Genomic DNA, 18,370 nt, shown 5'->3' on the forward strand with positions numbered 1-18,370 from the left:
GTCATATTAAAGCGTGCGATCAGTGGTCACATTTTCAGATTACAGTAAGAACTGTTATTCTTGTCAATATGTTAAACCCATACACTGAACAATGCCCTTTATATCTTGTATCACGGTTTGTAATTGGGATATTGTTGCTCTACACAGACTCTGTTGGTGCGGAACAGACCGTATGTACTTTATGCTATGGACCATATAAGGTTTTATCTAAACAATACAAAATTCTTAACAGGCACAGTGAGTCCTCTGACTTGAGTTTTGCTGAGACTGGCACGGATCCAATGTATATTAGAGTTTATATTAGAATTAATTTTGAGAACTGGTAAGGTATAAGTTATATACATTATCTCTGGGCGTAATTGTAGTATTTTATCCTTTTTCATGTATCAATCTTTCTCTTTCTTTCCTTTATTATTATTTCCATTTCCTTCACATATGGACCCCCTAAGGAATACCCACATGCCAGTTTCGATTCCTTATTCGTTGTTCTATTTTTTCTAGCAGTATTCTTTCATCTGTTCGCTATGTTTTTTCTTCTTTTCCTCTGCCCACTTCACACCAGTTTTTTTCACTTTTGTACCTTGGAATGCTTTCATATTCAATACTATATCCCTAAAAATATTTCTGTTAGTTGTTTCTTTAGCTTTTACATTATTTTTTTTCTAAACCCTTTTTCCTTCATAGATCTTATTTACTTCTTATCCAACACATATTTGAAGACCTTTTTGCTTAATCTGTTGTCTTGCATTCGATATAAATGTTCAAAAAATACCAGTCTTATTTTCTCATTACCTCTGATATGTTTTTTTATGTTTCGATAAATTTCATCATTACTACGCAATTTCCAACTTTTCATAGTTTTTTGTGGGCCTAATATTTTCCTGATGATTCACCTGTCTAGTATTTCTAATTTATCTAAATTATTGGGTCTAGTTTTATGCTAGACATTCACTTGCATATAGACATTCTGAATATTGAATTTACTACAGTCTCATTTTTGAATTTTTAGACAGATGTTTTTTGTTATTAAAGTCTTTGTATGTACCATACGAACTTCCGTGTCATGTATCCTTTCCTCTATAGGAGCTTTTCCAAAACATTTTCTTGGATTACCTCCGAAGATATTTAATTTTTTTAATCTTTTCCATTTGGCCAATATCTGTTTACAGACATTTCGGTGTATTTCTCAAGTTGGTTCTACTGGCTATTTCTTTTAAAACATTAATTTGTTTTATAGCAGATGTCACATTTTCAAAAAGTGCAGTGAAGTTACCTACAAATACGGGACAATTTGTTACAACATTTTTGTTTTCTCTTCCCAACCTTATTGATGAAATCTTACACTACTGGCCATTAAAATTGCTACACCACGCAGATGACGTGCTACAGACGCGAAATTTAACCGACAGGAAGAAGATGCTGTGATATGCAAATTATTAGCTTTTCAGAGCATTCACACAAGTCTGGCGCCGGTGGCGACACCTACAACGTGCTGACATGAGGAAAGTTTCCAACCGATTTCTCATACACATGAGCAGTTGACCGGCGTTGCCTGGTGAAACGTTGTTGTGATGCCTCGTGTAAGGAGGAGAAATGCGTACCATCACGTTTCCGACTTTGATAAAGGTCGGATTGTAGCCTATTGCGATTCCGGTTTATCGTATCGCGATATTGCTGCTGGCGTTGGTAGAGATCCAATGACTGTTAGCAGAATATGGAATCGGTGGGTTCAGGAGGGTAATACGGAACGCCGTGCTGGATCCCAACGGCCTCGTATCACTATCATTCGAAATGACAGGCATCTTATCCGCATGGCTGTAACGGATCGTGCAGCCACGTCTCGATCCCTGAGTCAACAGATAGGGACGTTTGCAAGACAACAACCATCTGCACGAACAGTTCGAAGACGTTTGCAGCAGCATGGACTATCAGCTCGGAGACCATTGCTGCGGTTACCCTTGACGCTGCATCACAGACAGGAGCGCCTGCGATGGTGCACTCAACGACGAACCTAGGTGCACGAATGGCAAAACGTCATTTTTTCGGATGAATCCAGGTTCTGTTTACAGCATCATGATGGTCGCATCCGTATTTGGCGACATCGCGGTGAACGCACATAGGAAGCGTGTATTCGTCATCGCCATACTGGCGTATCACCCGGCGTGATGGTATGGGGTGCCATTGGTTACACGTCTCGGTCACCTCTTTTTAGCATTGACGGCACTTTGAACAGTGGTCGTTACATTTCAGATGCCTTACGACCCGTGGCTCTACCCTTCATTCGATCCCTGCGAAACCCTACATTTCAGCAGGATAATGCACGACCGCATGTGGTAGGTCCTGTACGAGCCTTTCTGGATACAGAAAATGTTCGATTGCTGCCCTGGCCAGCACATTCTCCAGATCTCTCACCAATTGAAAACGTCTGGTCAATGGTGGGCGAGCAACTGGCTCGTCACAATACTCCAGTCACTACTCTTGATGAACTGTGGTATCGTGTTGAAGCAGCATCGGCAGCTGTACCTGTACACGCCATCCAAGCTCTGTTTGACTCAATGTCCAGGCGTATCAAGGCCGTTTTTACAGCCAGAGGTGGTTGTTCTGGGTACTGATTTCTCAGGATCTATGCACCCAAATTGCGTGAAAATGTAATCACATGTCAGTTCTAGTATAATATATTTGTCCAAAGAATACCCGTTTATCATCTGCATTTCTTCTTGGTGTAGCAATTTTAATGACCAGTAGTGTATATTCTTTCATTTCTGCATTTTAAATTCTCACATGCTTTCTAGAATACGGTTGAAAAACTTTGATGACAAGGCATCATCTTGCTTTACACCCGTTTTTATTTCGAAGAGCAGAGAGATTTCTCCCATAAATTCTACACTGAAGCTCCAAAGAAACTGGTATAGGCATGCGTGTTCAAATACAGAGATATGTAAACAGGCAGAATACGGCGCTGCCGTCGGAAACGTCTATATAAGATAACAAGTGTCTGGCGCAGTTGTTAGATCGGTTACTGCTGCTACAAAGGCAGGTTATCAGAATTTAAGTGAGTTTGAACGTGGTGTTACAGTCGGTTCACGGGTGATGGGACACGGCATCTTCGAGGTGACGATGAAGTGGAGATTTTCCCTTACTACGACCATTTGACGAGTGTACCGTGAATATCAGGAATCAGGTAAAACCTCAAATCTCCGACACAGCTGCGGCCGGAAAAGGATTCTGTAAGAACGGAACCAACGACGACTGAAGAGAATCGTTCAATGTGACAGAAGTACAACCCTTCCGCAAATTGCTGCAGATTTCAATGCTGGGATATTAACAAGTGCCAGCTTGCGAACCAGTCAACGATTCGTTATCGATATGGCCTTTGTGAGCGAAGGCCCACTCGTGTATCCATGATGACTCCACGACACAAAGTTTTACGGCTAGCACGGGCCCGTCAACAGCGACATTGGACTGTTTATGACTGGTTCAAATGGCTCTGAGCACTATGCGACTTAACTTCTGAGGTCATCAGTCGCCTAGAACTTAGAACCAATTAAACCTAACTAACCTAAGGACATCACACACATCCATGCCCGAGGCAGGATTCGAACCTGTGACCGTAGCGGTCGCTCGGCTCCAGACTGTAGCGCCTAGAACCGCACGGCTACTCCGGTCGGCGGTTATGACTGGGATGCCTTGCAACGTGCTGTTCAGAAGAGATTTCGACTCTCATGTTCACTTACGGATTTATGGCAAGCTCTGTAGGATTCATGGTGTCAGTTCCCTCCAGCACTACTTCAGACATTAGTCGAGTCCATGCCACGTCGTACTGCAGCACTTCTGCGTGCTCGCGGGGGCCCTACACGATATTAGGCAGATGTAACAGTTTCTTTGGCTCTTTAGATACTGTGTCAGTAAGTGTTTCGCTATTTAAATTTTCTGATCTAGACTTTAAAACAAATTTTGGGATTATTTCGTCTATAGTTTGTGTGTCAACAGAATCAAAGGCATTTATGAAATCAACAAACAGTGCTACAATACTTTTCGATTTTATGAATGGGTGGTGAATGATTTACTGTAGATTATGTATTTGTTCAGAACATGATCTTCCATTCCTGAAACCACCGTGGCATCCACCTAAATAACTGTCCATTGTTGCTTCTATCCTGTTTCGTATTATCCTGGAAAGTATTTTATATGCAACTGGCACCAAAGAAGTTCCTCTGTAGTTGTTAACGTCTTGCTCTTCTGTACTGGAATTATTTCTGTTTTCCAGATTCCCTCAAAGATTAATTTTAGCTCATTTTTTTGTTTTTGGCATATACCATTCCAAAAGCGTGCTGAAATAGAATCTTCTATTTAAGGTTTGTTTTTTAAGGTTTTAATTACTTCTCCATTTTCTTTGATAGTCAGAGGCAAATCTTCTTCTAGATTTTCATGAGCGTTTCAGAATTTCGTTTGTCGGATTTGTTCCGGACAATTAAGAATTTGATCAAAATATTTTGCAAGTATTTCGCAATTTTTAGTGTTGTTTAAGCAAAGTTTACCATTTTCATCTATGAAACACTCGCCTATTGTTTGGTATCCCTTCAGTCTGCCCTTAACTGTCTGGTGGAAATCACATGTATCATTTGTCGAAAAGTTGTCCTCATTTTCTGCAAGTTTCCTCTTTTCAAAATCTCTCTGTTGTTCTAATTAGCCTTTCTGTTTTCTTTCTTTGCGGTTCAAGTTAACCATAGTGTTTCATTTTTTTTCAGCACTTCCACTTCTTCCATTTTTGACCCTCTCTGTTAAAGCTTCTTCACATACTTCATACCAACATATTTTATTTTTATTTTTGATTGACGCAGATGTTTTCTGTGGAGCACTATTAATTATAATTCTGGTCAGTTGCCAGGTTTAACTATTTTAATCTCATCTTGATATTTTTGAACCGATTATTTTGTTGTAGTAAGTCTGTCTATATTATATTTTATTTGTTTTATGATTGTTTTTTATTTTGTTAGGTAGGAATTTAGCCTTAATTTTAGAGAGGTAGTGATCAGAATAAAATTCGCTATTCCTTACTGCTTTGACATTCATAATTTCCTTTGTACTTTTTTTGAGAAACAGCTGCATGAACTAATTGAAATTCTCGCAACTTAGGTTTGGAGATTTCTATGTTTTGAATCTTCTTGGGCGCTTGCTGAAGAAGATCGAAATTAATTGGAGCTGAAAATTTCGACGAGGACTGATCAGTCTCATACCACTTCTGTCGATTCTTTTGTGGGCTGGGTAATAAAATACTGTGTTCCTCCTATTTGAGCGCTGAGGTCGCGCAAAAGCTTATTCGATATTTTGAATGTCTCGGTTTCTTAAAGATCCCAAAATTATTTTGTCCCTTTCGGATTGTTCCTGTTGTCTTCATTTATTGGTGCGTATCATTTAACACGGATGTCTTTTGTGTTTTTGCAATTAATTTGGAGGACATATAGTCTTTCTGAGGCAGATTTAAATTCTGTAACAGTCCCTACTACACAGATAGCTGTTTCCAAAAATGGCAAACCTTTCATAATTCTGACTGCTGACTTGCCTTTGACGATTCTGTAGTTACAAGTATCTGTACATTTTCTTCTGGAAGTCTGACTCCTTGTACCACTAGACTCTGGATTTTATTTTTCTCTAAAAGTGTTTCTAGTTATTTTTGTTTATCGACTTTCAGTAGAGAATTTACATGTAAAGCGCAAAAAAAATTTCTATTTAAACTTTATTTTAGAGGTATTCCAAGGTTGCTTAAAGCTCTGGCTGCAGTTGTTAGGACTCCCCAGACCCATTTGTCTCAATACATTGCATGACACAGTGGTGGATTTTCATTTCGAATTACCAACAGGGACAGTGCATTCATTTAGCGGACTTTCCATAACACAGCTGAAATTGATTTAAATATGTAAAGTCAGAAATTAAATTCCAGGATGAGACCAGATTGTTAGTCCGAAATCAGAGTTAATGTTTGTGGTTTACTCTAGTAGGTTCTTCCGTTCCGTCCACAGTTGGGAATTCGAGTTTCTCTTACGCTTTTGAGATCGTTGGCCAAGTTTCAGCCTGTAAGCCTAGGCAGTGGTCCTCACTGGGTGCTACGTTCAGGAACCAAATGGATCCAAGGTTTTTACGAAGTTGTTATTCCTCCTCCTCGTCCTTCCCCATCATTTGCAAGATGACGCCCCAGGCCTGGGACTGGTGATAGGAGAGATATTATTATTAAAATGGTTCAAATGGCTCTGAGCACTATGGGACTTAACTTCTGAGGTCATCGGTCCCCTAGAACTTAGAACTACTTAAACCTAACTAACCTAAGGACATCACACACACCCATGCCCGAGGCAGGATTTGAACCTGCGACCGTAGTGGTCGCGCGGTTCCAGACTGTAGCGCCTAGAACCGCTTATCATTATTATTATTATTATTATTATTATTAATGTTATAAAAAGCTGAAATATAACAATTTTTAAACCTAAAGGGTGGACCAAATAAATCTGGCGCTGAAATAATTGCCGGCCGTTGTGGCCGAGCGGTTCTAGGCGCTTCAGTCTGGAACTGCGCGACCGCTACGGTCGCAGGCTCGAATCCTGCCTCGGGCATGGATGTGTGTGGTGTCCTTAGGTTAGTTAGGTTTAAGTAGTTCTAAGTTCTAGGAGACTGATGTCCTCAGATGTTTAGTCCCATAGTGCTCAGAGCCATTTCAACCATTTTGAACTATTTTGCTGAAATAATTACATGCACCTTAAGTCAGGTAACCCAGCTTACATCATCGGGCCCGGGAGCACATGATGTAAGCTGGTTTGTCTATCTTAAGGTGCAGGAAATATTTTGCAGACTAGTTTTACGAGAACGTGCAAAGATTGTTTCAAGTCATTAAGTGCTCTCATTCTCAAATAATCGATGTGTATAGTCGTGCGTGAGAGACCCTTAGGTGAAACCACGAATTCGAAGAGTTGGCCCACACACGGAGCAGCCTCTTCTTCAGCAGGACAATTCTAGACCACAAACGAGCGCTGCAGCATCTGCAACAGTCCGACGCCTTTTGTTTACTGTCGTCGATCATCGTCCATACACTCCTGACCTGGCCTCTTTCAATTTTCATCTGTTTCTAAAACTTAAAGAACGCCTCCGGGGATTTCACTTTGATAGTGAAGAGGCGGTGCAAACAGAATTGAGGTTGTGGCTCCGTCAATAAAGTCAAACATTCTACTGCGGCGGTGTCAACAAACTGGTCCCGCTGGGAGAAATGTATTCGCCGCAGGGTAACTATGTTGAGAAATAAATATGAAGAATAAAGACGTAGAATGTTAATAATATTTGTTTTATTTAAAAAGGTGTAAGAGTTTCTACATATCCGTTTCTACATATCCGTATTGAATGATGCTTCATCTTCCACAAGCAGTCATCAACTGTAAAAGAGGTAAACACTGCGACTACATGAAAGACGACTGTGTACTGTTTTTCAGAAAGGTAGTGCCAGCAATTTTGATGCGGCTGGTAACTGTGTGTAATGAAATGTGCACTTTGCAATCTCGTGCCTGACACATATAGTTAACTCAAGAACTCATATAGTCTGAAATATCCATTTGCGTCCATTGATTTCTGATCTCAAAATAGCCGGTTTTGGATCCTCTGCCTCTATAATTTGACCTGAAAGATATGAGACACACTGTGTAATCGTGTTCGTACTGTGTTATGTTATCGGTGGACGCCCTCAGAAACGATTGGTTAAATTCCTGTGGGTATCGAGGTCTGACGCTCTAGCTTTCTGCTTATATGAGGATGTTTCCTCGGTTTTGTAATTCTTTCTTGAGAATATAAGGAATTTGTAAACCATCTGACTCAAAAAGTAATTAATGTATTTCATTTTCACGTTCCATAAAAATAATGTGCGGAATCGATCTACACCATAAATAGCCATCCACATATAAATCTACATCTGTATGACCTGGCCCGCGCGTGTTCGCGAGCTCGCATATGTGTGTGTGTGTGTGTGTGTGTGTGTGTGTGTGTGTGTGTGTGTGTGAGTGAGAGAGAGAGAGAGAGAGAGAGAGGGAGAGAGAGAGACTATTTCTGCTTAACTTCACGAGTCAGATACCAATCCAAATTGTTTTTCTGGGGCACTAGACGTAAATATTTTGCATAGCCTGAAGGTTCCAGAGCTTGGTTTACGATCACAACACATGTCTTTCAATAAAACACGAACTCATAGCTGAAATATTGACTGTAGGTCTGTATTGTAGACTGGAGGATCATGTCCTGATGCTGTGCAACCCTCAAATTAGTGTCCGTTGCGATGAAGCCGTCCCACGTCATTCCAAGGTATTGGCCAGTTCCAGTGTTCCCTTGCCCACCTATTGGTTGGGGGGTTTGTACTTTTGTTCATAATGCATGCCTAGAAGCCAAATTGATTGTTTGTAGATAGTTTCGCACTTCTATGTCTATATTTACATCTCTACCCCACGAGCTACCTTATATCGTGTAGCGGAGGGCAGTTTGTGTTCTATGTTCACTTCCACAAAAGTTCCAGATGCGAATGGTCTGCGGGAAGAATGATGCCGGAGGTTCGAGTCCTCCCTCGGGCATGGGTGTGCGTGTTGTTCTTAGCATAAGTTAGTTTAAGTAGTGTGTAAGTCTAGGGACCGATGAGCTAAGCAGTTTTGTCCCTTGGGGATTCACACACACACACACACACACACACACACACACACATACACATGGTCTTTTCGCTAGAGATACGTAGGATCAGTTGACACTTCTAGGACTATTTGGTACAGGAATTTTGACAGTCATACACAACGCCTCTCTTGTAGCGTCTGCCACTGAAGTTCGCTGATCATAAAAAAAAATGGTTCAAATGGCTCTGAGCACTATGCGACTTAACTACTGAGGTCATCAGTCGCCTAACTAACCTAAGGACATCACACACGTCCATGCTCGAGGCAGGATTCGAACCTGTGACCGTAGCGGTCGCTCGGTTCCAGACTGTAGCGCCTAGAACCGCACGGCCACTTCGGCCGGCCCGCTGATCATCTCCGTGACGGTTTCGCGCTTACTAAATAAACCTGTACAGAAACGCGCTGCTCTTATTTGGCTCTTCACAGTTTCCTGTATCAGTACTCACGGACGGTACAACTAACCCTGAAATGAGTGTCGAGGCATTATGACAAAGTTAACAGTACTGCATTGTCCATTCACTACTGGAGAGACACCGCGCACTACTGAGAGTTCAGGTCGCTGTCACTTGCGACTCACAGGTGCCTGTGCGTAGCGATTTCCTCTGGTCAAAACGGTGTTGAGAAAGAGGTTTCCGATTAAAAAGAAAACCACAGGCTATACGAGTTATGATGGTAGTGAAAAACTTGTTTTGGGCCTTTTATTTTGTTTTATGCTTCTAATAGCCCATTTATAAGTAGTTTCTCTGCTGCATACACACATTCTAGTGTGACGACTGTACTGTAATATAATTTGGTGTGGTATGGAAATTATTCGAGTTTATAGGTCACCTAATAATCTGAGTGTAGTCTCTATCTCCCACACACTTTATTCAACTGATGCTCATCCAGTGATGGGTGTCAGAATTTCAACTAAATATTTTTGAGATGTTGTTCTCTTTTCATTTCACTGTATTCAGTCCTCAATATGCAACTGTGCCTTTGGCGTCTATATTAATGTACACTGTATTTTAAAAAATTACTTTCAGCCCCTTCCACGAGGTGGATTGGCGGTGAATTATTGTCTAGAGAACCGTATCACATGACGACCTTCCTATTGTATTGCTATTCTGGGGTCCTGGGAAGGAAGAGACGTAAAAATTATTTTCCAACCGGTCATGAAGATAAAGGAGATGCTGCGCCCAGTTATGGACAATCTCGGTCTCAGGGTTTCTAAGATCCTTTGTGAGTGCGATAGCTGCTCAATAGGTCAGTCTATTTGGACACAATCTCAAAAATAAAAAAAGAGTCATTTTTGAAGAAGTTATTGAAAGCGTCGAATGGAATACACTCTTCGAAATTCTGAAGATATCAGGGATAAAGTACAGGGAGTGAAAGGCTATTTACAACTTGTACAGAAAACAGGCAGCAGTTTGAGAGTCCAGAGGAATGAAAGTAAATCACTGGTTGCGAAGCGACTGAGACAGCGTTGTAGCCTATCCCCGATGTTATTCAATTTGCACATTGAGCAAGCAGTAGAGGAAACCAAAGAAAAATCTGGCGAAGGAATTAAAGTACGAGAAGAAGAAATAAAAACTAAGAGGTTTTCCGATGATGTTGTAATTCTGACAGAAACCGCAAAGTATTTGCAAGAGTAGTTGAAAGGAATGAATACTGGTTTGAAAGGAGGATATAAGATGAACATCAACAAAAGCAAAACAAGGGTAATGCAATGTAGTCGAATTAAATCAGGTGATGTTAAGGCTGTTAGATTAGGAAACGACACACTAAAAGTAGTAGATCAGTTATGCTATTCAGCCAGTAAAATAACTGACGATGGTCGGAGTAGAGAGGATATTAAATTTAGATGGCAATGGAAAAAAATGCATTGCTGAAGAGGAGACATTTGTTAACATCGAATATAGAACTAAGTGTTAGGAAGTCTTTTCTGAAAGTGTTTGTTTGAAGTGTAGCCATGTATGGAAGTGAAACGTCGGCGATAAACAGTTTAGACAAGAAGAGAATAGGCGCTTCTGAAATGTTGTGATACAGAAAAATGCTTAAGATTAGATGGGTAGATCATGTAACTAATGAGAAGATACTGAATACAATTGGAGAGAAATAAAATTTGTGGCACTACTTGACTAAAAGAAGGGATCGGTTGATAGGACACGTTCTAAATTATCGAGGCATCACCAGTTTAGTATTGGAGCGAATTGTGGGGAATAAAAACTGCAGAGGGAGGCCAAGAGATAAATATAGTAAGCAGGTTCAAAAGTATGTAGGTTGTAGGTTGCAGTAGTTATTCGGAGATGAAGAGGCTTGCGCAGTATAGAAAAGCCTGGAGAGATACATCAAACGAGTCTTCGGACTGAAGACCGCAACAGTAACAACAATGTTTGGGAAGACTAAAGTCTTGTATCGCGCTTCTAGGTACTGGGATTCTGTCATTAAAAAAGCAATCGGAATTAGGATATACGAGAGCGGATGAGCGGCTATGATTTCTGTAGTGCTTGGAAGCAGCTCTGGACACTGAGAAGAGACAAAGAACTGCACTGAATTGTTCCCATTCGGATGAGTGCGCTGACACAACCAGCTCTCCGGCATCATGAGCTAATGATGAAGTAAGCCTGTCAGTCACCACCGTCTATGAGATGTTAATGGTTACCATTATAACAGTCACGATAATCAACATTTTTCTCACGCATCTTAGTGTTTACGACGTCATATCCGCAGTTCTATATGTCATACAATGATGTAATTTTGTACATTCAGGGGAATATGTGAATCCTGTCTGGAAAATGTGTTGCGAATAGATTTAGTAGCAAACAAGTAACTGTAGTGGACTGGCCAGACAGCCAATCCACTATGACCGGTAGCCGAAAGGCACGCGTTTAAGCTCACGCAGGCTGGCATGAGGTCTGGAACACGTCAGAGAAATAAGACTAGCAAAACAGGAGGTAACTGGTAGAATACTTAACTTTAATCCATAATTGGAGAACATCGCTCTTGATGATACATAATTAAAATCTCAATATAAACTGGTAATGGCGCCTTGCTAGGTCGTAGCAAATGACGTAGCTGAAGGCTATGCTAACTATCGTCTCGGCAAATGAGAGCGTATTTTTCAGTGAACCATTCCTAGCAACGTCGGCTGTACAACTGGGGCGAGTGCTAGGAAGTCTCTCTAGACCTACCGTGTGGCGGCGCTCGGTCTGCAATCACTGACAGTGGCGACACGTGGGTCCGACGTTTACTAACGGACCGCGGCCGATTTAAAGGCTACCACCTAGCAAGTGTGGTGTCTGGTGGTGACACCACAGTAACAAATTTAAACGTCATGCGCATCGAACGAGTTTTTCATGAATCTCATTGTTTACGAAGTCTTATCTCTTGAACTGTGATAGGTAGGTGGTTCCTGCTCCCACAGCGATTGTTGCCTGATAGTAAGGGATCTGTGTACCAAGTTTGGTTGAAATCGGTCCAGTGGTTTAGGAGGAGACGTGGAAGATACGCACACACATACATACATACATTTTTACAATAGATATGGATATGGTTATGACTCCATTGGAGACACAGCAACGTTTCATACAGTTACAGTGATGTAAATAAGACGAAGCAGATTATAACTACAAGTCTCATTAAAGACGGAGTAGTACTAGATGGCTGGTGTGAAAGAAGCGTTAGCGAGAGGACAGCAGTCAATCATATTTGTTAAATAATGGTAAAGGAGCACGTGAATTAAACTCATAGACCCATTAAAAAACAAATAAAGTTGATGCCAGTAAACCTGATTAACGCGAGAAGATGTATCAGCGTGAAGATGTATAGCAAAGAACGTAACGTTCAGATAGCGGTGGACATGAAAACTATCACGGCGAGAGCGACATACATTATTTATAGCTATGTACTGACAAGTCACGCGTGCCAGTATTTCACTTCTCGGCCAGCTGCAGCTGTTAGCGGTTGTGACTACCTAATATGTAAGTATAGACCTCAGGTCAAGTGCAGAGACGTTGCGGTTTCTGCCACTAGAATATGTGGTTATCTAGCTGGCAAACTAGTAGGTAGGGTAACGATATTTCGTATCCATATCAAAATGCTATCAAGGGTGATAAATAGTTTCACGTGTGCATATTAGTGGCACTACAATTACCACAACTGGAGAGCCCTGTGATATACAGTGCCTCAGCAAAATTGCTAGCTTGGCTTCCAGCTGCTCGAGCCAATTCAATATTCCTTTGATAGAGATGTCCAGTGGAACAGACAGTACGTTTGACTCTGACACTAAATAGTTCAAAGGCAAAAGTCCTGCGCCAAGCCATCCGAGTGCATACACAGTTATAATACATATTCCAACCACTAATGTAATTAAGGACTAGCTCTGCGTAACTAGTGCATATCACGGGATTCGGCACGCGATTCGCTAGAATTTATTCGAGTGTTCAGTCGTACCTAGCGGACCAATGAACTTTAGTGTGTGGTGAAAGACAAAGTAAAACAACAAAGTTAGCCATAAATACTGTGTATTCAATCAGAAACGATTTATTTTTAGTCAAAATTTCCGTTAGACAGCAAATTGTTACAGTAAAAACACTATTAGTTATTGATGACAAATTATAGAAAAAGACAGTCTGAATCAGCTAAGACAGAAAGTCACATACGTAACCAAGTGTCTTTAGTAAATATTCATTTCACAGCCTACCATGACAGTATCTACAGCTGAATATACGAGTTTTATGTAAAGTAATATAATATAATACAATAGATCGCTTGGACAAAATAAAACAGACTGCTGTCGAAGGTAAGAAAGTAGCGAAACATATTCGAGAGAAATTATAAAAAAAATCTGCGTTTTGCTGAAGGTTGTGACCTCAACATATTTTGTTATTAAGGAAACACGTTTCTAAGGCAGTCAGCTTCGAAATTACCAAAATTACAGTACAGGATCATTGAAGTCCAAGACATTAATTAATTGCGTAAGGTATATTCATATTTGTAAGAACCGCATCACCTTGGCGGTATCATGACAAAAGCATAAAATGTATACTGGAAATATCTGTTGTGGTGCAACGATCTATTACAGTCTAAAACTAAATCGACCAAATTAGTCACACGAAATCAATATATTTGGAAGCTTTCAGAAGTCAGTAAAAGTTTATACACATATTGACCAAACGGTGGAACTGCTCCAGGTGTGTTCCCCGCCAAACTGTTTCGATCCACAACGTATCTGCTAGCCAGATTTGTTTTTTTGGTATGATACGCTGTAATGAAGTATATATCAACCTGGTTTATGTCGTGATACTTATTGTTCTCATGGCATGTCATCCTCGTTCCTTGAAATCTGGAGAAAATTGGAAGATGGAAGCTGTGTAAGTAGTGGTTTCTCTTCTTTAATACTGTTCTTGCCAAAACATCTGCAACTTCACTGTACCCAACACCAGAATAACCATTTTAACCACCGTAAACGAACAGTTCCTGGCTTAATTCCACCATGTCACAAACGTAATTACTGGAATAAGATGTCAAATTGCATTTACATTTGGTGATGGTCTTTTTTTTATTTTACTGTCAGCAAATACACACTTTCAACTGTCGACACGTCGATCGTACATGCAGGTCGCGGAGACTATGTTATCATTGTGCCGCGAAGAAGGCTTGCCAGCATAAGGTGAGAGACCGTCTTCTTGAAAGTGTTGCCACCAGACTATGGGAGAAGAGTATGGATTTCGTTTTTGTAATTTCCGTAGGTATTGGCAGTTAAGTCAGAATGGCTGTAATTCCAGCAAGAGAAAATGTCGATGTCACTTTATAATGCCTTCGGTGGTAGTGTTGCGCACCATGCATAGAGCAACCTTTTTATATGAAAATTCTCCGTCAGTTATTCTGACAGCGCGTCGCAGTTATAACCTCATGATGTATTCGTATTGTGATTTTGCACATGAATCCATGCAGTGATTTCCACTGGCAGGTTTATATTTCATTGGCGACGGCTATACCGCTGGGCCAAATTCAGAATGCCTCTCTGTTTGTGGATGGAATTATTATCCAGCAAAGCCAATTGTAGTCCTGACTATAGTAGAAACTAAGCTAAAATAAAATAATACCTCATTTTCCTGCTGTTGCATCAGGTCACAAGAAGCGATAAATTATATTACAAGAAGATAATTGCTGGATGACACGTTCATTGGGGCACAATAAAACAGAAAATACAGCAACGTCACATTGGCACACATATGTCGTATATATCATCTGCAAATAAATCACTAGAACACTGTTCTGTTATCACAAATGTCTAATATCTCAACAAAAAATAATTGCCCAGATACTGGCAGCGAAAGGTCACGATCCAAGGAGCAGTCACTGCAGTGTAACTGTACCGGATCAACGAAGTTCGAATGTCTGTATGTCTATCTCAGAAGTTAGCACTACTATGCTGCCACTCTGACGGTACCTTAGTTTCCTTTATCGATTAATGTACCACCTTTTCGACTCGTAAAGTTGGCAGTGTGTAATGTCGTGCGTTACGGATCATCGTTCATTTCCATAGAGCATAGATATTGTACTAATCAGTAGATGGTAGGTGTAAAACGCTTATGCGTGGTTTGGAAACGAGAAGAAATCTCGCTGTTTGATAATTTAGACGGCCGGCCGGTGTGGTCGAGCGGTTCTAGGCGCTTCAGTCTGGAACCGCGCGACCGCTACGGTCGCAGGTTCGAATCTTACCTCGGGTATGGATGTGTGTGATGTCCTTAGGTTAGTTAAATTTAAGTAGTTCTAAGTTCTAGGGGACTGATGACCTCAGATGTTAAGTCCCATAGTGGGGTTGGGTTCTTTGGGAAAGAAGACCAGACATCGAGGTCATCCGTCTCATCGGATTAGGGAAGGACGGGGAAGGAAGTCGGCCGTGCCCTTTCAAAGGAACCATCCCGGCATTTGCCTGGAACGATTTAGGGAAATCACGGAAAACCTAAATCAGGATGGCCGGACGCGGGATTGAACCGTCGTCTTCCCGAATGCGAGTCCAGTGTCTAACCACTGCCCCACCTCGCTCGGTAAGTCCCATAGTGCTCAGAGCCATTTGAACCATTTTTGATAATTTAGACAGTGACAAGCTGGAGGGCTCATGCTTTGTACCGACAAACGGTTGCGCTTTTGGTGTGTTCGGCATGTTCCACAGTTAGCGTTTAGTGATCAGTGTCAACACGGAGAAACAACAGTCCTCTGGAACAACTGCAGAGGACAGACAAATGATGATAATCTAGTCAAGGGCAGAGGTCGGCGGTATGTATATATTCCCTACCAACAGACGTAGTAGTTGGGAGCAGCTAACCATCCATTACTTCAGTGATCAAGAGAACATATCCCTGATAGTCATGCACGTCACACCCCGACGTGTGGACAGTCCCAAGAGACCCATATTACGTCATCCATGTTTAATGTAAATTCATTAGCGGAAACTACGGATCTACAAAATAGACGGTTGACGATTGGAAAAAGATATGTTTCTATTCTGGTTATCAAAATGTTTGTTACATACGAGACTGTGTATTCATCTTTCAAGGTGTCCACAGCAAGATGCCATTAGCTGTATGGTATGAGACATATTTGTACGGCAAGCACCTAGAGCTCTGGTGGTCGCAAAGCAAGTGAAATTATCAAAAAAGGAAAGAGGAAGAGTAGGGCCCAACTTGCGTCGAAAACGAGGTCGTTTCCAGCGGAGCGCGACCACATACCGAGGAAGTATGTGGGAGGAAATAGGCCGTACCACTTCAAAGGAACCATCCCCGTATTCGCCTTCAGCGATTTATGGAAATCGCGGAAAACCTACATCTAGGTGCCTGGACTTGGATTTAAAAAACCGCCCTGCCGGATAGAAGTTCAGTGTCATATCAGTGACCCGCTTCGATCGGTACCACTCTTAGAGAAAGTACATAATATTTTGCTAACCAGTCTTACCAGCGGCGCAACAACGAAGAGACAGTGGAATTCGTCTATGGTTATAGATTTTTGACAAGTAATAGTGATTTCGCGTTTCTAATCTCCATCTAATTTCGGATGAATAAAGCATAAGTCTCATTTACAATAACAGCGACATCGAAGAGGTATTAAACTAGAAGGCATCAACAACGTGTAAATTTATAATGTCAGAAAAATGGCGATCTGTTCTCACTACACTGGTCGGAAAGCTTATTCACTCTTAATCTCTCGAAGGTGGAAATTATTGCATAGTGCGTGGAACAAGTGTGTCGATCTAATCAAAGGTACACTCGCACTTTCTGTTTGTAAATAACTATATATAATTTATGAGGCAGGTAAAGGCCAAACCTACGTGGTTTGTTTGAAATCACTCCAGGTCCTCGGGCAGCTGGTATGTCGATTGCGTTACGGCAGCACGATTGAGAGCCAGCAGACTGACACTCCAGCCAACGTGTAGCATTGATACAACTGGCAGACTAGCGTGGCCCACTCCTTGTTCCGCCAGGAATGTGAATTCGAGCTTTCCCTCGTGAATCAGGCGCTTCGTGAGTAATGGCTCACATGAATCAACCTCGCTACAGGCAGCCGCGTTACGTGGAATGTACAAACGGCTCTTACTGAATGTCCTGCTCATGCTCCTGCTCATGCTCCTGTTCCTGCTTCTCATAACACATGCCCCTCAAACTACTGTGACCGGATTCTGCCCTTGTGACACTGAGGGATGGAGGTAATGTTCACGTAGTCCACAGCTGTCACGGTGTCTTCGATTACTACCACAGGTCCCAAGGGTGCACAGATAGCATAGTGCTGCCCCCATAGGCCTGTGCCTAAGGTGCGGTGCACACTTCGAACAGCAGTACATCTGTATGACAGCAAATCCGGACTTGACCATCGACCTGGTTTTATAAGAAACGTGATTTATCCGACCAGACAAAATTCTTCCATTGGTCCACTGTCCAATCTCGGTGGTCTCGTTCCCAGTGCGATTTTAACTGACGATGTCGTCGGTTCAACGAGGGAACATGCATGGGTCGTCTACTGCGGAGACCAATGTTCAGCGACGTACGCAGAACAGCGTGCTCCGAAACACTGTATCAGAGTTGTGCTCTGACTTCAGATCTGCCACGTATCACCGCCTTCTCTACTTTAAGGAGCCAGCACGCCTCCGACCTCCACGTTCTATGATGAGGCGTGGACATCTAACATCTTCTTGACTGCTCGTGATTTCGTCCAACAACTTTTCACAGATGCTCACGACAGCAGCACGCGAACAACCGACCGCTTTTACCTTTTACAAGATGCACGTTCCCAGGCTCTTTGCCATAACACTCTGCCTTTTCTAAAGTCGCTTATGTCAGTACATTTCCCCGTTTCCGACCTGTATCGTCGCCAGAAAGATTCACCATTCGTCTCTGCTCCGCTTATACACACTATGTGATCAAAAGTATTCCGACACCCCCAAAAACATACGTTTTTCGTATCAGGTGCATTGTGCTGCCACCTACTGCCAGGTACTCCATATCAGCGACCTCAGTAGTCATTAGACATCGTGAGAGAGCAGAATGGGGCGTTCCGCGGAACTGACGGACTTCGAACGTGGTCAGCAGATTGGATGTCACTTGTGTCATACGTCTATACGCGAGGTTTCCACACTCCTAAACATCCCGAAGCCGACTGTTTTCGATGTGATGGTGAAGTGGAAACGTGAAGAGACACGTACA

General features: G+C 41.9%; 1 protein-coding gene across 2 annotated transcripts in view; it reads right to left on the bottom strand.

The window, feature by feature from the left end:
• Window positions 1-18,370, bottom strand: part of LOC124722085 — a 338,589-nt gene that overhangs the window by 62,320 nt on the left and 257,899 nt on the right. The window lies entirely within an intron of this gene.

This window comes from Schistocerca piceifrons, chromosome X, assembly GCF_021461385.2.
Source record: "Schistocerca piceifrons isolate TAMUIC-IGC-003096 chromosome X, iqSchPice1.1, whole genome shotgun sequence".
NCBI lineage: Eukaryota > Metazoa > Arthropoda > Insecta > Orthoptera > Acrididae > Schistocerca > Schistocerca piceifrons.